This window comes from Platalea leucorodia (assembly GCF_965183815.1).
Source record: "Platalea leucorodia genome assembly, chromosome: 2".
Lineage (NCBI taxonomy): Eukaryota > Metazoa > Chordata > Aves > Pelecaniformes > Threskiornithidae > Platalea > Platalea leucorodia.
The window spans coordinates 70,990,835-71,015,532 of NC_138824.1; the positions used below are offsets into that span (position 1 = coordinate 70,990,835).

General features: G+C 39.1%; 1 protein-coding gene across 1 annotated transcript in view; it reads left to right on the top strand.

The window, feature by feature from the left end:
• AFF3 (ALF transcription elongation factor 3) overlaps window positions 1–24,698 on the top strand; it is a gene marked incomplete at both ends in the record, with an annotated part of 329,270 nt that overhangs the window by 22,794 nt on the left and 281,778 nt on the right. The gene's annotated exons all lie outside the window — the stretch shown is intronic.

The window sequence follows — 24,698 nt, forward strand, 5'->3', positions numbered from 1 at the left end:
TTTCCCTCCCTTCTTACCAAATTGCTCAACTGGCTTTGCTTCTTCCTTTGTGCCTGACTGAAAATATTTACAAGCACGGCTCTCTAGTTTCAACAGGCACCACTTCGTAATTAGAGGATAAAAGGAGGATTCTGTGGTTAAATGGTGGAATCAGTTATTTTGACTCAAGAAAGGAGTCTGCTGAAGAACACGATTATTCCTGCACATTGAAGTGCCCTGAAAAGCTGGGGAGGGGGAGAGGGAAAGAGGGGATGAATCTTCATGTGGCCTTTGCACTTCCCCGGGAGTGGAGGCAGGGGAATTATTTATGTAGTAGCAGAAAGATCTCCAGATTTGTGTAGGCTTTTATTAATATTGCCTAAGTATCATAAAACATGGGATGTTTTAAACCTCTCGCATGGAAATGAATTAAATTAAAAACTATCATGTGGAACTCATCTTTTTTTTTTTCTTTTCAGGCTGGCATTTACACAGCTACAGTATGTCAGTGAGAAGGGCTTTCTCATTCACAGAAACACGGCTGCCCAGCCCTCCCTTCTTCCTTGAATAGGCATATCAGGCTACCTCAGTCTTCCTTTCATGCTTCTCATGATCATGAACTTGTTGTTCTCCTACAATGGCCAGAATTTGGATCCCCAAATGGGATCCAAATTGCCTTGGTGGCATTGCAAGGACAGTTTTTATGGAAAAGAACCACCTTCCTGAACAAGGTTTGCAACATATTGGGCACAAATCTATAATTGTTTCTTGTATCAGGCACATAAATGCTCTATATCTGTGATTTTGGAGGATGTGGAAGGAGGAGACAAACCCTTCTTGTAGAGAGTGCATCACTTTCCCTTTTTTCCCTGCATGGCGTGCCGTGACTCAGAGCACAGGGAAAGCAGGTTACCTCAGTGGTGGGTGTGCGCAACGGCTCACGCTTACCTCAGAGAGGACAGTTGCGGTATATGGGTATATATGGTATATGCGTCCATCTAGGACGCGGTTGTGGTGGGCATACAGCTGATGGAGTGGAAGCAAGCCCCAGCACACACACTGGGCAACAGCTGTGTTGCTCTACAGAACTGCTCCTCTCCTATCCTGCTACCTACACACTCTTGTAGACCTCATTTTGGTCATCTGCGCTTGTGGAGACTGGCCCTTGCCTGTGCAAAACCATCTGTAAGGATACATGCTGGAGGAACTGGAGGAAGCTTTTTCTTTTTATTCTTGCAGTGGCACTAACAATTTTGTTTTTATGCCCCACTTACCTTGCGTCTTTGTAAATGGGACTGCGGTAGGTCTGCCAGCCCCATAATACTGTAGACCATTTCAGACCCATTAAAGTCTAATGGATATCTAGTGACTGCAAGTGTGCTGTGTGCCAATTAGAATATTTAAACTGGGCAATAAAAAGGAGTTAATAAAATCACCTTAGAACTTGAAAATGCTATTGCAGGTAATGTACTGTTTTTTCTTCAGGTGTTTGAACAATAAGATAGTTTTTAAAACAAAATTGATCTGTCATTTTTTAAAGGCCAAGGAACATGCGGAAATATGTCTTCTTTCCCTATTTTCCCAATATATTTTGCTGTATATTTAGCAACTGCGGAGTCTTTTCCCCCTTGCATTATAATGAACTCTTTCAAAACTGATAGCTAGTGGAGTCATGTGCTTAACTATAGGTTTCATTCCACATATAGAGCAAGAACTTCATTGAAGGTACAGAATGCCAGTGGCATGAATATTTAATAGTTGCACTTTTAAAGATTTTTCATCCTTCTTTCTCTCTCTGGGATTGCCAAACCCATCTGTCTGGCCTCTAAACCTGTATAAAGGTGTCTAAATTTAAAAAAAAAAAAACCCTTAGTTGCAATTTCAGAATTTTACAATGAAAGTGGGGAATGCTCACCTGATTTGTTAACTGAAAAGTAAATAGAACAACTATTTTTTTTGTTCTTTTGGATTTTTGGTGGTGTGCAGTATATTATATTTCAGTTCAATGTAAGAGATGCAGTTAATGGGGAGCTACAGGCCAGATGCGCACTGCTATAAATGGGTGGAGCTCCATTGAATTCCATGGAATTAGACCAGTTGGTTGATGGTAGCTATGGCTGTGGCCTGCATCTTCATCAGAAACCACGAAATTCATACATTAGCTATAGTTGTCATGTGTGGAAGCTATTATTTAGGTTAATTGAATTAATTAAAATAAATATTTATGTTTTAAGCAAAACAGTTTATGTTCTAATAAGATAACAGACACATTTTACACATCCTTTTCTTTGCTGGATTTTCTTACCTACAGATAATGATCTTTCAATCTCTGTTCCATAAATATGCATGTCATGTTCAGGTTTCTATTTAATGCACGCATGAGTAAGTAGCGCTGAATTTGATTAACTTCATTAACAATAAATAATGAAGAATACTATTTTAACTATTTTAGGACAAACAATTACTCACCTGGCTAATGTTACTTGCTTGAGTAACCTTCTTCATCCTAATGGGATTGCACACAGGGGTAAAGTTACTCAGATATGTATGTGTAGGTTCAGTCTTTTATTATGTAGCAACCTTTAGAGCTTTTACTATCTGGCAAGCAATCATTTATATCCTTTTTAAAAAATATTTATGGCTTCTTTGACTAATTGCTTCTTACATGACTTAGAGCCTTTTGCATTGGTACCATTTGTTAAAACACATCCAGAAGCAGGCAGAGCAGAATCATTTTTCAACTTTTTAGTGTCATTTTTATAGACAAATAACACTTGTAAATGATGGATAATAGCCAGCAGAATGCTGTGTTGTATAAAATGAGCATGAATTATATTTGCTGGGAGATAGAAGGTTAACTTGTCTATGAACTAATTGAGGAGCCTCATGGTAAATGCAAAGTGGTGCATGCACATTATAAACAAGACTTGAACTAGCTAAAAGGGGGATTTAGGTTAATTCAGTATTTGATTTATTTTTTTGCATGCTACCTGGTGTTTTCTTAAAAAATAAACCCCCAAAGCCCTAACAAATCCTAATGAGCCTGTGGAAAGTCCAGAAGGAGAGACAGAGCAGGTGTGTTTAATAAGATGAGACATTAACTTGTCAGTCTTGGGGGGGGGATCTTGTGCTCCTTCAAGTCCAGTTCAGGCTTGGTCACTTCCATTTGCAGTTGTGACCTGAACATTTGTTTCTTGTCTTGTAAAATACTGCTTACTTGGCCAGTATTTGAAAAAGTCATTACATTTTTTTGTGTTCTGCAGTTCATAGTTTATACTTATGCTGTATTTTATGGCAGAAATCAAAATAACTGCCTTTCCTTTACCCAAGTAATGTATGCAGTTGCATATTACAAACGTGTGCAACTGAATAACTTTTTTATAGAAGAGTGCTTGACAGATGCCAGTTAACGTCAAGGGATACAAATGCTCAGTGCCAGGCGATGGCAGGATATACAAATCAATCTGGTTACAAATTTTTTTCTGCATAAACAGTGCAAGACTGTGACTTAAGAGGACCCTGTGAAAGTGTTCAACTTGATGCACAGGAGGAGTTCCAGTGGTTTAAGTGGCATAAGTATTTTAAATGTGTGTGCTTATGTGTTCACAAAATGGGGGCTACATGAGGTAAAATCAGAGTTTGGGCTTGCAGGTTCAATAGAGACCTCTGCAGATGTTCTTTCACTCACCCTAAAAATCCAAATATTATGGTCATTTTCTTTCTTATTCGGGGGGCTGGATGCAATTTGTCAGTGCTACCTTACACTTTGCGGGACGTTGCTGCAGAGCAGAGGGAGTCAGCCTTTGGTCTGTCCGCTGATTAGAGACTCTTCAGCTCCTTTTTTTGCAGCTTGTTACTTGCAGGCTGTTTACCTGCCTCACTGCACTGACTTCTTCAGGTATGAGAATGGAGAAAGCTGTAGACCATCTAAACTGTTCTGATGGTTTACAGCTGGCTTCTGTCTCAACGGTGGTCAGCATCTCCTCCATAATATAATCAAACATGCCTCCAGCATAGCCAAAAGAAAAGCATCATTCTTGCGTGACAGCCATGTGCCAGCTCCTATAATGGGCTGAGCTTTCTTGCACTGGAGTACATGTAGGGTTCACAATGCAGCAAGTGTAACCCATCGTGTGATGGGGATGAGCCACGTGTCTGCTGTACTTGGTGGGAGAGGAGCTGCGTAGAGTCCTCCTGTGCCCGCGCTGGCGGTAGGGGCAGGCACCACTTCTATAAACTCAGTCATCACATAGTCCTTCCTCGGGGACTCTGTGTGCTCTCTGAAGCCCAGCTCAAACAGGGAGTTTGGGATGACCTCGGGTCTTTAATTCATGTTCCCAGAGAGTTTTCCAGTACTTTGGTAGGGCTAGCTCGCCCTTGTGGGTCATTGTAAATACTTAACATTGTATTTACACATCCTGTCTTTAATTTTTGCAATGGTTTCAATTTAACTTTTAAATAAATATTTAGGGTGGGGATAGAAATTAAACAGTTGAGGTCTTGCCAGCATCCATTTTTTTGTCCTTTTTCAAAGGCACTCATGAGACTCAGATGTAAAACTCTGGATAATATCCTTCCAGTTATGGCATCTGGCTTCTTGGCAGCCTCTTTGAGAAGTTGGCAAGCTTGGTGTTGCCTTTAGATCCAAAACTAGCTCTCTGGTAATTTTTTTAAGATGCTTTCTCCTTCTGCTTGTCATTTTTGCTTGCTTTACCTTTGATTTGGAGGAATTCATGCATTATTAATCATTTGAGTCCACAGTGTTTTCCCAGTTTTCCATGCTAGCCAGAATCCTATGGTAAAAAGAGGTTTGATAACAGTTTTAAGATGGGCACATATATCTATTTTAAAGTGGCCTCCAACTGTGTGCAAGAATCTATTTTTTTTTTTTTTTTTCTGAGTGAATCAGGAATAAAGGTAATCTGAACTCCACTGGACTAGGGTAGCCTGAATGTCATGTTTCAGTAGCTTCTTTATCACTACAGTGGCACTCAGGTCTATGTTTTTGAAGTGTTAGCTCTTCAGAAGATAATGTAATAGTTTTAGTAAAAAATAATTTGTGTAGGGAATATTTGAATACAACCACTTTTCAGATATTCCCCACCCCCCCACCCCACCCCCCCTTTTTTTTTTGCCATTTCTTTTGGCTTTCAGGATCCCCATGGACCCTGAGTATATATTTCAGTCTCTTCTAACTCTCAGTTTTCTGTCTTTTTTTCCTCATTGTGCATAACATGCAGCTGCATATGCGTGAGTTTGTGTCTGTGTGTGTGCATATGGAGCGGCATTGCCTCAAGGTAGCTAGCGAGCCTGTGGAGGGGAGGATGTTTGCGCACACACACACGCTGTGGACTGATACTGATAGCACCAAGTTGGTGTAGTCCCCGTGCATTGCAAATATTCAAGAAATCAGTGTCTTTGTTTTAGTTTGTGCTACCGTGCTGCTCCTTGAGGCGCACCCTTTGCCCGAGTGGGTCTGTGGGAAGTGAATCTGGCAAGGCACAGTTTCACCTCAGTCTTGGAGAGAGAAGGGCTTTAAGTCTGTGATATTTCCTTTTCTGCCCAGGAAGAAATATCCTCGTGCTGAGGTCAGTACTAATTGAAGCCTTTTGCACAACAGCAGCAGGAGTGAGCACCAGGCAAGCTCCCTGGGCCGCAGCCTTGCCTTTCAGGTAGTGTCAGATCACAGGCATGGCTTAATGGAGTCATCGCTTATCTGGCAGCCCCGAACTGAGGATGAGTGCATTTCCCCTTCGTGCTCTGTGTCTGGGACGCTGGGTTAAAATATTATTACTTTCTAATAGGAGTAGTAAAGAACATATGACTCTGTCATGCATTATCTGGCTGTTTGTGGTGGTGGGTTTCCACAGGATGCAATACCTTTGGATCATCCCCTTCTTCTTTTGGAAAAGGCAGTCACACCTCAATCTTTTTTTTTTTAGGGGCAAGAGGAGGAGGAGAAGAGTGTAAATGCAGTGCTCCATACCCAGCTGGTTCCCAGCTACACCAGCAAGGCAGAGTGCAGGGCTGGCTGGGCAGAGCTGGGACTGATGAGCTGCTTCCCACTAAGTGAGCCTGAGTAAAATTACCTGGTGGATGTTGGCTAAAAGTAATCAAAAAAGCTCTGATCTGGGCCAGCATTGCAACCATTGAGGAAAATACCAGGCTCTTCTCTGTTTTTTTTCTGTCAAAATGTGTTGTGGTGAAGCAAAAAGAATTAGACCAGGGTGAATATTTGGTCAGAAAAGTAGTATCGTTGCTCTTAGTCAATTGTTGCACATAAGAAAATCCCTTTGGGGGCATCCATATTGAACAAGCCTAGAGAGAGCCAGCCCACGGTTACAAGAAGGTATATGTCAGAGGGAAAATATTAGAGTGAATCAATATATTTCTCTTACAAAATAAGATTCTTCTGAAGTCTGCTTAATTTAACACCTACAGGCCCCTTTTTAAAAGGCACATACCTGCTTTGCATGTATATATCCTAGCACTTAAGAACTCAGATTCATTACAGCCGTATGTACCATACAAGTACATGTCTTTCCGACTTCAACAAAATAATGCAACCAGCATTATTTCAGTTTTAATTGATCATGCCTCTTCCCTGCTGTTGCAAAGAGAATAGCCTAATTACAGAGGCAGTAACAACCCATTGTGGTCAACTTTTCCTGACAATGTCCCAACAAAGATAACTAAGTCCATCTCATCAGTTTCTTCTTTGGAAAAAAAACCCCAACATTTATAGTAATCCAAGTTTTCTGAAACCAGAGATATTCAAAACCAAGACACTTGAAGAAAGGCCAGAAGTTGCTTGTGTATGGGCTTGATTATGTTACAAAACACTGATTTCTCCATTTGAATTATTGACTTTCTAATAAAGGCACTGTTCAGAAATTTTGACTAATTACATTCATTTTCAGTTCCCATTTCTTTTAATTAGTTATGACTCACACTTGATTTGTTATCTTACACTTCATTATTAAAGATAGTTAGCTATTAGAAATTGCCAGTGCACTTCATATAACCTCCCTTTCCCCACACCCCACATGTAAATAAAAGAGAAGGTGCTATTAGTGAAAGGTCAGAGATGGTGTCCATTAAGTCAGCCTTCGTTATTAGTGACCACGTGGTGTGGATAAAGGCAACGTCAGAGCAGGGGAGGCACTAAATGCATGGAGTCAGTCTGCAAACCCTAAACCTAAAACCCTACATGAACGTGCATGGTCTGCTCTCAAGTGATCTTACATCAGTACAGTTGATCCCTTTTCCTCTTGGAGGAAGGATAAGCTGCCATAATATATGTTCATCTGACTGGGAACTCACTTCATTCCCTCAGTTGATTTGCCTTGACTTCCTTGAGAACCCCTGTGAAGACAAATCTTCAATTGCAGCAGTATTGCTCTCCTCTGAACCTACAAAATAATTGCCTCAGCTGAGATATGTCTCTGTTAGCTTTTCTAAAATGCTGACTTTTTAATAGCAGCTTTTTCTGAATTACATCAGGCTTTCTATTTATACACTGTTTTCTTTTCTGCATTGCAGTGGATTAGAAGGTAGGTCTGTGATCTTTGGCCACACAAGTTGCTGGCTTAATTCTTATTAGAAGTTTAGATTTTCATCATTCTTGTTACATTGTTTACTGTTAAAGAGAAATTTAACTAGGAATGAATTCCCTTTGTGGTGGAAGGTATAAAATGTGGCCCAAGCAGTCCAGGTGTGACAATCTAAATTCATCTATTTGATCATTATAGGTAGCATTGCTGATACGCAGAGCTGTTGCACATCGTTCCACAGGCAACGGTTGCCCCTGTTTGGGAAGCTATAGCCCTGTCGTAGCCACTTTGACAGCATCAGCTGCACTCTTTGAATGTCTTACAACTGCTATGCCCATGCAGTGACAGTGAGCTAGTATAAATGCATTAACCTTGATGGCTGAATGAGGCAAAGAGCCTGGCGATGTAGAATTCATTGGGGTTTCCCCTGGCTTGTACAATTTTATCTTCAGTTTTATTTTTCAGAGTACTGAATTTTGTTATAAGTACTGAAATAACGTTATTTGAAAGCAACAGTATGTCGTACTACCTGCCAATGTAATTTACATAGATTAGGAGCAGCAACTATCAATTAGAAACATAACTCCTTTTTTTTTAATCCTCACTTCAGGTTTAAAACATCATACTAGGAATGAGCTTCAGGGAAGTCAATTGTAAAGAACTTTTATGGCTCTCCTTTTTAATCTGTGAGAGTGGATAGATAATACAACTTTCACTGGAAAAACTACTCAAAGAGTCATATTTGTAAAGGATAAAGACATTAACTTTTTGTTCCCAAGAAGTTTAAATTGCACTTGGTTTGCAAATTTACAAAGCACTGTGTAATACATAAGACTAGCTCTAGATATTAGTGGATGAGTATCGGTAGCAGTTTCACATTGTGCAGATAACTGAGTATGAGCTGAATGCTTATCTTGTATTGATTCTGAGTTTATGAATGCTGAAGACGGTTCTCCATGTCACTGGTTTAAAATCTTTGATTAAAACAGTTGGGCTCGTTGTTTAAATAAAATGTCATTCTAGTAATCTGCAATTACTGAATAAGCATTAGCAAAGATGGGAGAAAGCAGTGAGGTCACATAGAAAGTGATACCCAGTCACCATATGTATTTATTATTGTCACCTATGAAATTTATGAAGCAAAGAAAGCTGAAAGAGCTGGAAGAATTTGCTGTCTTTCTAAGCAATGCTCATTTGAGGAATTGCCTAAGATAAATGGGTTTGGCTAATTGAATCATACACTTTCATAGTGTGCTACATATAAAACTAGACTAGGAAATAAATATAATTAAAGTAAACATGCCCTTCTAATTAGTAATTGTTTCTGCTGTTTTAAGCAAATTTCAGTGGCACAAAGTAGCTGTTCCAGTGTAAACCTAATAATAGAGGCTGTAATAACAGGTGTAAATTAACACAATGGAAAACATTTACAGTGTAACATTCTAAATTAAAAATGACATTAACAAGTCTGATTTTTAAAAAGCTGTATAATTAACATTTATTCAACCCCTGACAAATTAGTGCAATACAAATACTAGATGATTTTATTTATAGCTTATAACATTTTCATGCTTTATTTTTGTTAAACAGCAAATGGAGCAAATGTGGTTCATTTTTCCAAGAACATGTCATATAAGGGCACTGACAAAGGAAAGGCAAAGAAAAAGAGAAAGCAAAGATATTTACCCAAAGGCATTCTTTTTGTAAGTGATGTGCAGGAATTGTTTGAATACTTAACAATATCACCCCAGTCAGTGCTCTTGGTTATGTATGCTCAGAAATAAAACATTGTGAATGGTTTAAGTTTGGAGGAATGCAAGTACAAACAGAATAATATCTATTGTGCAATAAAATACTTTGATTCCCCCAAGTGCATCCTCAAAAAACATAATGTACTGCTAAGTGCTTAGCATTGATGTTTGTCTCTACAAATAAATATTGCCAACAGTATTTTCTTTTTACGACGACACCTAATAGAATGCCATGAACAGGTAAGCAAAAATATCTAAACCAGTAAAAAAAAAAAAAAAATTACCTTAATTTGTGACAAAAGATGCCATAATTTTGACATTATAGAAAATGCCTCATCAGATCCCAAAATAGAGTATAGTATGTCTGCACCATACAGACAACTTGTTTTCCTCTTTCTTGATTTTTTTCTAAACTTGCAAGAGTAAAAAAAGTTGTCTGGCGGGGGGCAGGGGGACTTGTAATTTTTTTCAGGTTGCGTATCAAAAGGAAATCATCATTGTTTAATTTAGTTTTTGTACAATGTCTCCCAATGTGTCATAAATTGCAACACATGGTAGGAGAATTCAAATATCATGACTCCCTATTCCAAAAGTGAATTTTTTAGGCTGTATTCACCTCATAGTTGCAAATCCTGAGAGAAAGTGAAAAAGTAGTAGTCCTTTTAGTGTACAGTCTACAGTGAACTTAAGCTCCAGGACTCAGCTTTTGAGGTGGTTAGCTTCTTGCCAGCCGTGGTTTTCAGCCATGTATCCTGGGTGTCCCCAAAGTCCACACTGATGGGAATCTTCCTGACTTGGCTCTGAATGGCTGGTGCTTAGTGTTTGGCTTTATATATACACAGTCGGACATAATTAAGATTTTATTCCATTCTTATGCAGAATAAATTAAAATAGCAGCTCTAAGGCAGGAGAAACACACCTAGGCCAGCCTGACAGATAAGAGTCTAACCTTTTTAGCACATATGAGTCCCTCAAGATTGTGAAGCAGCTGCATAGGGAATTGCATACGTCCCTAGCCTGGAAGTAATCTCTGTTTGATGTATGTTCCTCCAGAAAAGTGTCTTCATTGTTGGGGAGAACTACTCTTACTTTGGTAAGTGCTAACAGGCAGGTACTTATGGAGGAGAGGCATCCCATACAATAACGTAAGGAGGCACTGTTGCTCATCTGGAAGGAGGGAAGGGAGTTGTGTTGTTCAATGGACAAAGATTTTCTATTCTTGTTTATTTTGTGTATTAAACCTGGTTGAGAAGGAACAAACTTAACAACAACTGCCTGCTGGTGGGACAGGGTCGCGGGGAGGACTGATCAACCTGTTCTGAAATAAAGAAGCCATGAAGGAGGCTGTGGAGTATATAGCCGGCCTCTTCCAGCCCTTCCTTTTTAAGTTAGATAGCATTTCTAAAATCGTATCTAAATCTCCTCTGCTGCAAATTAAGTCGTGTGACCTAGCAGACAGAGAACACAATTCATCATTGTCTGCTCTGCAACAAGTTTTTATAGGTGGGAAGATCATTATCATGTGTCTCCCAGTCTTCTCTTTTCTAAACCAGACAAACCCAATTTGTCCTTTTTCATACCTCACTCCTTTATCCATCTGTCTCTTCTCTTCTGGGCCACAGCACCTCTTTCCTACAGCAGAGGTCCCCAGGCCAGTGTGTGCATTTTCTCACTGCCCAGCAGCAGGTCAGTTTGGGATGAAGTTTGTTGTCAAAAATACGTGGGCAACAGGAATAGAGTGAAAGGAAGACCTGGAGGATAGGAGATGTTTTGTGTGCTTGGGTTGCTAAAATGGGACCCAAATGGGACCATGAATCATTCAGCTGGTTCTTCTGCTGCAGGACACTTTCTGGGTCATATCAGGTTCAGGGAACCTACTGCCTTATACCTTCTTCTAAAGACTGATCTAGTTTTCACATCTGTTGTATTTTAGCTGTAAGTTCTGCGTGGCTTTGAAGCTACATCGCAGAGAGATTGCTCCTCTTTGCAAGCTTTCGTGACAACAGACATCAAATAGGCTACGCAATACGTTCATTCCCACATTGGAAGCAGGAGGCTGTTAACTCTACAAAGTGCTTTCCAAGAATCAGCTAACATTTGAGGGCTATACATTTTTGCAAGCATTCGGGCAAAGTAGATTCATTAAGGGAGATGAAGTTCTGGAATTTGTTTTGTTTAATTTGGAGACAGAGAGATACAGAGAGCAGTATGTTTTTTCTGTTTTGTGTATACAGAATGAGATGTTACAAGACGGTAAACCTAGGCTTTTAAATTGTTAGAGAGCAGACTAATTTGAAATGGGTAAGTTTAGATAATGTTATCTTCAGCTTGATACTTATGTCTACCCAACTAGTCAATTCCTTTTCATTCAGTGCATTATCCCTTTCATGGTTTCTTTCCTGAGATTCTATTACAGTTTTCTTTTTCTTTCTCATGGTATGTCATTAGTTTCAAATTAGGTAGGCTAGGTATTCCCACATCAGGAACAGCAAACTGTTCTTTAGGATTACGTAAAACCTCAGAAATCTTTGACAAACCTTTGTCATTGGGTTATTAAGATACTATTTTGGTTCACAGTAAAATAGAACATGGGTATTACAATTGTTTCACAGTTTTCCAAGAAACAGTCCCAAATTTAATATTGAACAATATTGAACAATATTGAACACTCAACTTATTTTCTTTTACTTGTATTAAAAAAAAAAAAACACAAATGGAATATCTTTACATAAGTCTTTTGCTTTCCATTACCTAGAAGGAAATAATTCTCTGCTCTCTCCTATGTTACTAAGAAGCTATATCAGGATTCCTGCTTAGGAAAGTTCTAAGGAAGGCTAAATGTAGTAGCAGTTTTCTGCTTAACACGGCATGCTAGCAACAAAATATTCTCTTGCAAATAACAGCTTCTGTTTATTTTTTGCACTGGGATATTCCAGTTACCAAGTGTGAATTATACCGTGCTTTGTTTGGATTCAAATAAAAATCAAGTTCACCCGCAGTGGTCTAGTTTTGTGCTCTCTCCCACCCTCATCCATGTCATTTTTTCCCCACAGTGGGCCCATGCAGCAGGGTTGGGAGGGGACAGCAAGCAGCTCTTTCACCTCTCTGTTCAGTGCTATTTCAGGTTTCTGCCAGCAAGTAACACTGACGGGGTAACTCCACCATTCACTTGCGTTACAGCCCACTCCAGGAACACCACCTCTCCAACGTGCAGAGATGTGCTGGCTTTCGGTGGGAAAAAAATGTGCTATTAGTTCTACCAGAGTCATCCTCTGTCTTTAAAATGTTAAACATCTTCCACAAGGTTCAAATGTTACTTCCTAACAAGAAGTTGGGTATCTACTGTGGGGGTTTTGATTGTCATCACTTTTAAGACTAGAGTGCCTGAGAGCTTGTGAGCAGCTAAATCCAAACTGCATGATTAGCATTCTTATAACTGCTGGATTTTTAGCAATGTGAACATGAGTTTCGGTGAACTTCATCGATAGTGGTCAGGGCAGAGCTTGCCTTGTTTTCAAAATCCTATCCATTCCAATCCTCCCATCCCCCGAGGACGGTGGGATCATAGGCTGATAATCTGCCAACACAAAGATGCAGGATGGGTTCTTTCTGTATGGATTTTTTTTTTCCATTGCAGAAGATCTCCTATCTTAAGAATCACCATTTGGTTGGCTTTTCTGAACTGGAAAATCAGAGGAATTTCCTTATGCCTTATTCCACCCCCTTTTTTTAAAATGTATGTTTTAACTCCTTTTGGTTATATTCTATTACCCTAGTGAAACAGGAGCAAATGAAATTCTGGCATTTTTTATGCACAACCTGTCAGAGAAGGATTTTAGTCCTCCTAAGTTGTTCCCATGAAACCAGCTTCAGTGGGCTTTCTGGGAGGACACACAAATTTGATGTTCTTGAACACTGGAATGAGAGAAGGTCAAACTGAAGTCCAATGTTTTGAAACATTTAAAAAATTTGCAGGAAAAATGACCCTGAAAATAAAAATGAAGCTTCTAAGCTTCCTAGCATAATAAAAGGGGATCTTTGCTATGGAAGATTCAAATAGAAATGTTGTAGACATCTCCCAAACCCGTGCTTTTAGAATAATACATACAATTTAGATCCCTCCTCATGCTTTTACAACAATATATAGAATTTAGATACCTCTTACCACTTTCAAAATGAAACACTGAATAATTTTACACCTTACACTATACAGGTAAATGATATCCTTATAATTTACTGCGACATGAATATGCATTTATGAGCTCAGACTTCAAATAAAATATACGGTAAAAATAAAACATTTCTCTCATAAGCTTTTGTTGTTGCTGCTAAAGCTCAAATTTGCTAAGAAGAAGTAGTCAGGGCAAGGCAGCTGTTACAGAGCGAGGGGACGATGTATTCGACTTCCTCAGGTCACTCGGTTCCCCGCTTTGGCCTGGAACCGGGCTGATCCCCTCCAACGGAAAGCATCTGCCTCTCTGGCACTGTCCCTGCACGGGCATCTTTGGAATGGCTTCTTGCATCTATCGCAACCATTAAAGCTTCTGGGTAATCTTTTGTCATTTTTGTGTCATCTCCTCCAGATTCGGAAATATTTAAAGAAATTTTAACCTACTTCAAAGTGAGGCACTCAAACAGTCATGCTGTTTCTGCGAGTTAAAATACAGGAGCTTATTTTGCCCTTTATTGTATTTAGGGTTTTGTATTCCTGACATGTTACATTTTGTTTTGGAGTTGTGGCATGGCCACATCACCACCACTCTTCTTAAGCAGAAGCAGAGTCTCAAGAGAGGCACAAACTAAAAAAAAAAAGATATGTTTGTTTCAATTTTTTTTTTTTTCTATAATGAGAGAGAAAATGCCTCACTTCCCATTGAGTGTCACTTGAGGAAGGGAGCACATGGGTGCTTCTCTGGGCAACTCTGAAGGTGGGCAGCATGAGTTATGATATAGTCATCTTCGTAGGCAGAATGATTGGGACTAGCATGTGTAAGAAGCTTACATGAATTCCACCAGCCACAGGGCATCAAAGTTTTAACTTTTTCATCATTTTAACATGTATGCATTTTTATTCATGTATGAACATAAATTACTCTTTTAAGCATGGGTGTGCTGGCTTTGGCTAACTTCTCTTCCTAATTTTGATTGCCTATCTCTTGGGGCTACAGGTCAAAGTATGACAGAGCCGCATGGGACAAGCAAGATATAATGAAAAAGAAACTAAAAGTCATATGGTTTCTGTGTGCTGTGTAGTTTTCTCATGCAGGTCCCAAGGACATGTGGTGATACTATTAATTGGTCAAGCATAAACCTCAGGTCCAGTTTACGTTCTCTATTTTCAGAAGGAAGAACTGGGAAGAAATTTGCATTTTGCTGGAGTTTAAATGTATACAATGTCTTTTAGAGAAGCTAGCTAGCTGTATGGTACAATGCAATATGTTTGGCTACTACTAGTTTCTTGTGAGAGTGAAACATCCTCTATATAAGCATTTTTTCACTGCTTGTAGCTTAAAGTTGTGTATAAACCACAACTTTCTTAGGTTCTTGAACCCAGACTTCTTACAGTGGTCCTTTTGGTTCTGTGAAAGCAAGCTGTCTACATAGGCACTGGGTAGATAGATAGATTTAGATTTAGGTTTAGGTTTATATATATATATATATTTATATGTATACATATATCATTCCATTTTCTATTGTTCTACCGTAATTGAGCAGAATGAAGATGGAACCTCATAATTCCCCATAATAAGATTTTATGCTTACAGACTCTGATACAAACAAACTATTGTTAACAACAATCACAATTTCTTCGTATAGTGAACTATATTTCAGGTGTTCATATAAGCAAAAGCACAGACTTCAGTGGATTTATTATTTGGGCATTTACAGTGGCTGATTGTTTTTGTATCTGTACAGCTGGCATAAGGTTTAACTCCTTTGCTTGTTGCTTTATCTGCATGTGCAGTTATTAACATAATCCAAATTTATTTTTATCCTGTAGACATGCTAACATACATCTGTTTGAAACTCAGTTCAGCCTTACTTGTATGTAGTGATGGCTCCTCTGTAATATATTAAATGCTATAATAAGGTCTCCATCTCTCTATAAAATACGAAAGAAAGATAAATTAAAGCAAGGCATCTCAAAACATATCGATTCTATTTCTACAGAAACCAAACTCAGTGACTGGCCGCTGAAGATCCCAAGAAGTTATTTTCTGTGAATACATAAAATCTGATGACTTATGCACTGACTTGTTCATAATTTTTTTCACACTGGGGCTGTTGTGTGGTTTCCATAATGCTGTAAATCATGATTAAACACATAAAAACGATTGTCGCCCAAGTTCCATTTTAAGCCAAGTGAAACATAATACAATATAAAATTTACATCATTTTCTTGATTAACCCTGATGAACCTTCAGTCATTATCCATTATAGTAAGAGCAAATTGGAAATGTTGCTTTGTTAATAAAACATGTATAGACGTTTTCATGAGTCATAGGTTTGATGGTTACTAACAGCTGACACATTCGTAATGAAATACTGTACTTTGGCTGTCCGTGAGAGTACAATACTACAGAAGGCTGCAATCCTGTGTTCTGTACTTCAGTGCTGTATGTTAGTGCCCTTTGGACATCAGATAATTTTGAATGTTGAGCTAAAACCAAGTGCACAGAATATAAATATAGGCAAGAGTTTTCACAACCTTTACATTTAGGTACTGAATCTCTGTCTGTCTTTCACTCATGTTTCATAGGGGTTCTTAGCAGCACCAAAAGCATTTAACAACTTAAATTAAAACTACTCGTCTTTGTCATCCATGGACGTCTGTAAAGTTTTGCTCCTTTTGCTGCCATGCCAGGGATGTTTTCTACTAGACACTGCTGTTACCTCTGTAGTGGCAAAGTGCTCTTAGATCTGGCCTTAATGATTCATTATAGTCTTTGCTTTTGCTGCTTTAAGTCAAGTTGCACCAGGCTGCATTGCTTGATGACATTTTTCTGCAGTTACAGAGCTTTCCATTCTTGTGTGTTATGGGAAGTACACCTCAGTGTACTTCTCAAGCCTGCAATTAGCTGTGGGTAGATGGATCACTGTTCAAAGCCCCATGGAAAGAATAGGCTATTTAAGTTGCTAGAGAAAAATGGGAGCAAGGAGGTGGGTTTTTTTCTGAACAAGACCTTTTTTCAAGAAAAGATCATAGAGGCAAAACATAATTTTTCACAGTTTTCAGGATACTTGTTTCCATTTTTTTTTACTACTGAAACTAGCACTGAAGATCTTTATTGACTGAAATCCAGTTTTCAGCAAACACATCAATAAGAAGCTCAGTAAACATTTTGAATAAAGTATTAAACACTTGCTGCAAAACGTCAAACATATTTTTAAAAGGCCAGATTTTTTTCTTTACATTTAAAATGTTCAGAACATCCCTAGAAATCATGCAATGATAGGAGTAAGTTCAGTTTATTGCAACATTCAGTTGTAAACTCTTCAGGATATGCACCAAGACTATATGAATAATTTGCCTATGTGTGCACATCCTCTACAGAGATGAGCCGGATGGCTGATCAAAAAAAACCCTATCATTTTTGACTAATTATGACTGTAAAGAGCCTAAAGAAGAAGTTTCAAGGAAAAAAAAAAACACACAAGCTTGGCAGATGATAACTGAAACAGTTTCCCATGCATAAGGATGCCATGGAAAGCAGAAATCATTGTGGAGAAAAACAGACAAGTGGGGCGTTGTGTCTGACATCTCTGGCAGGAAAGCAATGTAAGAAGAAACTGGATCAGATATAGGCATCGCCAAGTTAGGTAAGGCCATGTGTAGTAGCCCAGGGAATTCAGCAGTGTTAGGTTAGGCAGAAAAAAAGATTCCTTGTTGATCCCCTCAGCTGTTCTGTTTTTTAATTACAACATAAAAGTGGCATTAACAAAATCAAATCACAGGGCTTCACTGTTCTTTGTCTGGTTTGTGCTCTTCAGTCTTGGTATTTTTTTTCCTCTCCACTTGGAAAATATGGATGCGGATACAAAAGGAATACTTTCCCCTATCCCGTGTAGAGGATCTGTTTCTTGACAGCTAAGATCTCCATTTAATTTCTGGAGGCTTTAAATATCATTTTGGATTGTGGAGAAAAAGAAACACCCATTCCAGGTGTAAGATTATTAATAGTGGTGAATTTGTAACTTGTGGATATACTTTCAAACAATGTATTGTTAGAGTAGTGCAAAATCAAAAGTAATTGTAATGTTCTGTTTCTAGCTTGGCTCAGTGTCATTATTAGATCTTCATCCATCTTAGGTATTTTTGCTAGCAGTTTTAGGGTTATAAAAAGAGAGCACCAGCACTTAACAGCAAGAAGAAAATAGTAAGGCATTGAATATAGAATTACCCATTAATACTGAATGGTGAATTTTTTGATATCTATATATACTATAGGTATGGACTGGTAGATTTTTATAATGTGATGAAGTTATTTTTTCCTGAAACTAAAACAAAAATGGAGTTATGTCTCAATTTCTCTCATTGGGCAAAACTTCACAGAGGGAAGAAAATGTGCATGTTTTGTCTGTAGCGGAGCTGGAAGAGGTGCTCTTGTGCAAGCAGATGTTGAACTAAATTGGATTTTTTTTCTAATGTTCCTCTGTTGTGATGTTTACTGCTCTGACTCAACAACCTAGATCCCAGTCTCAATTGCAACCCTAGGTTTTCTCAATATTTCAATACATATTTAAAATTCAGTCAGGTTGCATGCGAAGCACTCGCATTTTGTGAATGTCAGATGTGAGCGCCTGTAAGATAATAACTGCACCCACAATTAGTCTTTCCTTGGTTCCTTCCAGTTGCCCAGTGTGAGCCCTCAGAAGACCTGCCTGGAACGCTCAGTTGCCGATTTTGCAGATATGATATGTATATATGCATTCATTTAGTGGATGCGATGTATCTGCCCCTGAAAATACAGCTCCCTGTTTTGGTCTCGGAATTTCCAGGCAGATAATTAAAGCAATCTCGCACCTTCCAGCCCGCACCTGCCACCATGCAAGCGGCCGGCCCAGCTCAGCTCCCCCGATCATATTCATGTTTGGACGGCAGTGTTTCATGGTTAATACAAATCATAAACAGGCTGTAAAAGCTGAAGCGTCAATGAATTCTAGCTTTAAAATTGCTGGAAGCTAAAGTTTTAAAACTGATACTGCAAAGTGAAAAATGAAATTTAACCAGGCATTTTGGTGAAGGAAAAATAATTTATTGGATGTAAGATGAAAAGCTGTGAGAGTAAACATCAATCTCATCTTAGACACATGTCATTGATTGATGTTTGCTCTGTGCTGCTGCCTGGAGGTAAACTCTTTGAAATAGCAAAGTAGGTACTTTATCTGTCTGTGGATAGGAGCACAGTTTGTTAAGTTACTGCTTTTTTGAGACCCTGCTACATCTTTATGTTCAATCAAAGTGAAAACAGTAAATCAGAGTAATTGCTTTACCCCACGGCATTCCTGTTTGTAAATGGGAAAAAATACTGTAAAAATCCTCAAATTAACTTCTGCTGTTTTTTATCTTTTTAAGATAAAAAGTCTAAAAAAATCGGTTGCAACCTAGGAAGGTATTTTATTGATTATGCTACTTGTTCATCAAAGGCAGCCCCTTTGTTATAATCGAACCGATAGTTCAAATGTTGTTAGGGAAAATATTTATTGCTCAAAAATGTAAGGTTGCCATCTCTAAGAGCTCCCCATAACCCATTAGCAATTAGTTCCCAAACAGGCGTTGTTTATACTTAGCTGAAAATGGAACTTGTACGAAGAAATTGGCCAGCGAAAACCATGGACGAGAACAATGAAACAGAAAATAGGTATTAAATGATAGCACTTCCATGTTAAGTCCAGCAATTCAGAAAGCAAAGTAACCTGAATTGTTGTAAATAAATTGTCAGAATTAAGACTGTTTTCTAAACATGTTTGGGGCTATTGCCTTTACCAGGTTTCAGGCTGGTTAGTCCTTTTGTGTCTTAAAATATTTCAGAGATACGGGAATGATGGCACATTTAAATTCAGAATCCAGTTTCCATTCTGAATTCAGTTTCATAATCACTGTCCTGCATCAGGGTTGGACTGGTTTTTTTTATTGTGTTGTATAAGTTTTTCCCTGGAGTTACTCTGTTTAGCTACTTTGGCATAAATGTGGTAATTCAGGGGAGAATTAGACTATTAAATATTTATGAAAATGTCCCCTCTTCAGCCTAAAATTTAGTATATTGACTTGTGTGCCAAATTACAATTTGTGGGAAAATGTTGAGAATAATCAGTAAACCATTTAAAAATTTATTTTCTTGAAATATTGCCTGTTGTTCATGGTTTTGAAGCAGTTCCAACTTTGTTCATAATTCAGAAATGACCGTGTGCTAAAATTTAATTTCAAAGATATATATGTCCTCACAGAAAACTTGTTCACTGGTCTAGTTTTATTCTTGAAACGCATGTATCTTTTTGTCACTTCTGGTGTGCGTTGCGTTTTAGGGGGTTTGTTTGTTTGTTTGTTTGTTTGTTTGGAACATGATCAGCTCTGTGCACTCCCAGGGGATATTCAGGGACTCCACCTGGCAGCGTGGGGATGGTACCATTTCCATGATGCTGGGAGTGGGTGTTGCTGTCTGACAGCATTTTGTATGGAGCCTCTTAAGCTGATTATGGAAGAAGAAGGGTCAGTTTGGGCACAAATGGGGAAGTCGACAAAATCTGGGAAAGAAGCTCAGTCCTTGCAAGTGGTACCTAGGTCTTCCCATCAAAGGCCTGCCAGGAGCCCGCGGGAACTGCGGTTTTGCCAATTTAAGAAATCGTCGCATGTTAGCATGAAGCGTCAGCTCTGCTTTTCTTATTAATATGTCTAGACTTCAGGTTCTGAAAGTTTTCTGCAAAGCACCGCACGTAGCTGCTGGGGTGAAGGGGATCAGCCTCCTGGGTCAAAAACATTAACTGCAAATAAACAAGCTACTCCTGTTAAATCTATATAATATTTATGTGCGTGGGGAGGTAGAAGGAAGTGGGGGGGGGGGGGTACGAGGGGGTGTTGCAAAGCCCTCACAATTCAGAGAGTAATGAACTAAATCTTTGGACTGGAAAATGATATTGGAAGGTCTGGAAGGGCAAAGGCGAGATTGCAGGTTACTGTAAATTATAACAAGTTCAGTAATTGTCACCAGGTCTGTGTATACACACGGTAATGCCTTCCTCTGTCGTGCCAGTAAGGCAGCCTGAGTCACTGCCCCCTTCCTTTGCCAGAAAGTAAACTGACACGAGGCAAGGGGAGCACCAACGATCTTGCCCTCAATTTACCTACCTGTGTCTTTTACAGTCTCAAAGATGCCAGCTGTTACGAGGATGGTGATCTCGTAGCAAAATAATGGTATCCTTCCTGAATGTCCCCTTGGTGATGTGGCAATTTTGTGGTTTCTGAAAAGGTCAAGCAGCATCATTAATGCACACGAGACGTCTGCGAAGGTGTGTAATTCCTCAGTGAAGGTGCAGTGCTTTAGTTTGTGGAAAAGGACATCTTCCTCTGAATGCAAAACTTGGGCGTTCCCTAGAACTGAAGGACAGGAGAATACTTTGGTGCATTGTCTCCACCCAGTTCATCATGGAGATTAGACCTTTTTATGAGTTGTTCCAAGCACTGATGTCTGAGGGAGGTAAATTGAGTCAGAAATAATGTGCTTTAAAAAAAAGAAAGAAAGAAAGAAAGAAAGAAAGAAAGAAAGAAAGAAAGAAAAGGAGACTCTTCAACACTTAAAACTTTAGGCTTTTTATATGATTGCTTTCAGCCTACCCTGAGACTACATAACTCTTTGGACTTTGTAGGAGATTAAATCCAGTCCCAGGTTTTTCAGGCAAGGTTATTGCTCTGCTCCTAGGCTGTCCCCTGAGCCATCTCTGTCTGTTTCTAATTAAGGACTAAAGGAAGCAGTTCCTTCTGATGTCAGGAGTAGCATGAAGAAAGCTATGAGCATTTCTGTCAGTATTTTGGGGAGGCTGGTGCTGCATCTGCCCTCCCATCAGGCACCAGCGCACCTTGGCTCTCCTCTTCAGGCTGGTCTCATTGGGAGATGTGCTCACCTACCATACGGCCAAAGAGTGGGCAGCAACCAAGGTAATCTTCCAAAAGTTATCACAACAGATCGAAATTTATTAAACATACCTACTCTGAGAAGTTTGGTGATCCATTGGAATTCTCATCTGTAAAATACCAGAGAGTGAAATTATTCAAAGTATCCTAGAAGAAGCAGAGAGGGTAGGGCTGCTGTGACCGTGTGGTGGTGATGGTGTGCTGAAAGTCCTTTGAGCCTGAGACACTGGTATTTAGACATAATTCATTGGTAAGTCTAATATGTCTCTTTGTAGATCTTAGGGCTGAGATAAATCAACGTGTGCTTTTAAAGCAGTGTGTGCTAAATTCGAGATAGTGTAATTTTTATAATACAACATTTATTCATATATAACTTTTGCAAGTGTTTGACTTGTTACTCATGCTTCAGTTCATGTCCTTTAAGCATGAATTTGAAACAGATGCAGCATTTTAAAAATAACAATATACCATTTAAAAACTATTGAAATTCATCCTTTTGGAGTTTGACCTGTATGAAACAAATATAAATGACACTGACTTTTGAGAGATGAATGATTGCATGTTCTTTGGTTTCCAAGTCTTGCAAAACTGCTTCAACATTTTGGCCCATACTAGCAAAACTCTTCATCAATAAACTTATGTGCGAGCATGCATATAACACACACACATATATATATACACACATATACCACCCGCATACACATACATGTCCCAATGAGGAAAAAATCTTGAGATTTTCATGAACTTGTTCTTCATGGCTTAGCTATGGAAAAGACATGCACTGTAAACGATTCAAAAGGTACATGTACATTTGGAATTGTTTTAAATTACAAATTAAAAAAAAAAAGACGGAAAAAACCTATTAAAAAGAATCATTTTCCATTAACTGAAGTGTTTGCAATAAAGACAATTATAGCAGTTGGCAGTATTCTCCTCAAACCAAAATAAATAAATACATTTGGTGACTTACGTTCAAGGAAATGTGATTGTTGCAATATTCATGCAAATAAGGAGCAGCCTCACAAATGCCAGAGATTTTGCCATCTGGCACTACCAAAAGAATACAACTCTCAACTTGTAGCTCTTCTTAACTTACTGCTTATAGATGGCATATTAAGCATTGTCACAAGGTTTTGCCATTTGCATAATCATTCTGAATTATTGCAGGTTGTGCATTGCATTGCCAACAGTGAACTTCTCATTTGGGAAGGGGGTTCAGAGATCTGACGACTTGTATGTCTTCATCAAATATGTCTCCATCAGATACGTCTCCATCGAATAAAGGGATAAAAATGTCCTTCCACTTTAGGAGTATCATACCAGTGCATTTTTAAATTTGTGTGAAGCCTAGTGAAGAAGGTTGCACTTGTTTACTTCCTAGAAACCGGGCAGAGATCAGTATTATAATTAATCTCAGGGGAGCTGCCCATCTCTATTTGACTGCAGGCTAGAGTCCAAATGCAAAGCGTCTCAAAGAGTCAAGAGGTTCTGGATGAGGAAATGTGGCTGAAGATGAAGTTGCAGATCCCTACAACTCCAGGAACACCCAACCCAACAATGATTATTCAGGGTGGCAGAAAGTCTACTTTAGACACAGAGGTTGTTACTGTTGTGAGTCCACTCAGAGAGCATGATGTAGTAACTGAGGACCACTGTTCACGTAGCAGTAAATGACAACTGCTCTGCCTCTGGCCTCGGCAGCGTGTGCAGCAGATGATCTCTGCTCACAGGGACCCTGTGAGGAGGCCTTGGCTATCCCCTCCTTCCTGGAGGAAGGCATTTTCCATGCCCAAAACTCCACCCCTATGATTGCCTCCTCATTACACTGCTTTTCAAAGACAGGGTGTTGGCGTGAATAACATGTATTGCTCATGAAAAATACAGGATAAAACCCAAAAAAACTCAACCACCTGTAAGTGGAATAAACAGACTGGTGGTTGGAAGTTACCTCCAACCTGCTGTACTGAAACCTTGTGTTTCACAATAAACCCCTGTGTTTGAGAGCCCTGCTCAGTGTTTGGCATCTGCCCTCAGATGCCCTCAGACCTATCAGAAGGGTACTCCGCAGTCCAGTTCGAGTTAGCAGCATTAACAAGTAAATGTAAGATTTTGTGTTCCTTTGGTGACTGCTAAGGCATTGTTTTTAAATACTAATAGCATCGAACATATCCTATGTATTTTCAGCTCTCTCAAGTCTTGAATTAGAATAAGATAGCTGTTGGTCTTTTGACTCCCTTGCCTGAGGCATACTAGGTAATGTCATGTGGGTAGCCGATGCAACATACGTTTTGCTAACTGGGAAGCTGGTTAGCAAGACAACCTTTTTCTTATTAACACATGGTGCACTTACATGACATTAATATATATTTCTGCTTTACAGATTTACAGTGCCAGAAGAAAGGCATTAGCTGAGCTAAGCAAAATAGGCAATCAGCATACTCGTCACATTGTCCTGAAATAACACGTAAACCTTATTAGACACATTGGTTTCCTTTGTGAGGAGAATAAAACATAACAGACTGAAATGTGCAAACCTGTGCTGTTCTGTGGAAATTCAGGGAAAGGATTCTCTGGGTTTTGTTGTCATGCATTAAACTAGAATTCGGGGGGGGGGGGGGGGGAGGGCAGAAAAGTCCATTTTTATTCTGGATGTCTGTATTGGAACCAGGCTGGTTCATTTCTAAAAATTAATACTGTTGTGTAATGCAGTGATTTTATTCTCTCTTCAGCTACACTCTACCAGCCATACATACACTATTGTGCCAGTATTCGTTTATTCATGCTCTGAAGTTGTGATAGTGTCAAATCCATCAGAAAGAGGAATTGTTTCAGTAGTAGTTTCACGACTTGGCTGATTAACAGAGATCAGAAGAAGCAGCCTAACTGTGGAAACCACTACAGCATGTAGTCTTAACAGCTCTTTAGGGAGCTAGCTAATGAAAGAATCACTACAGAAACACATCCATGTGAAAAAAGGAGCATTCTCATACAACACTCAGAGGATATGTCATAAGTGGAAATATGTTCATAATTTCTATTTACTCATAGCTGTAATTACCATCTGCCTTAAGAGTACTTTCAGTCTTTGTCAAAGTTGCTTAGATATTTCCTTTGTCACATTTCAAGCAGAGAAGTTCTGCACAGACTAGATCCTGCCCTGTGATTTCTTTCTTATTCTTCTGTAAGAATTTAATTATCTATTCTCTGTGTGAAGAAAGCACCAGCATTCCCAGAGACCTGAGCCTTCCCAGCCTGCTTGGACTGGCATTCATCTGATTCATGTTC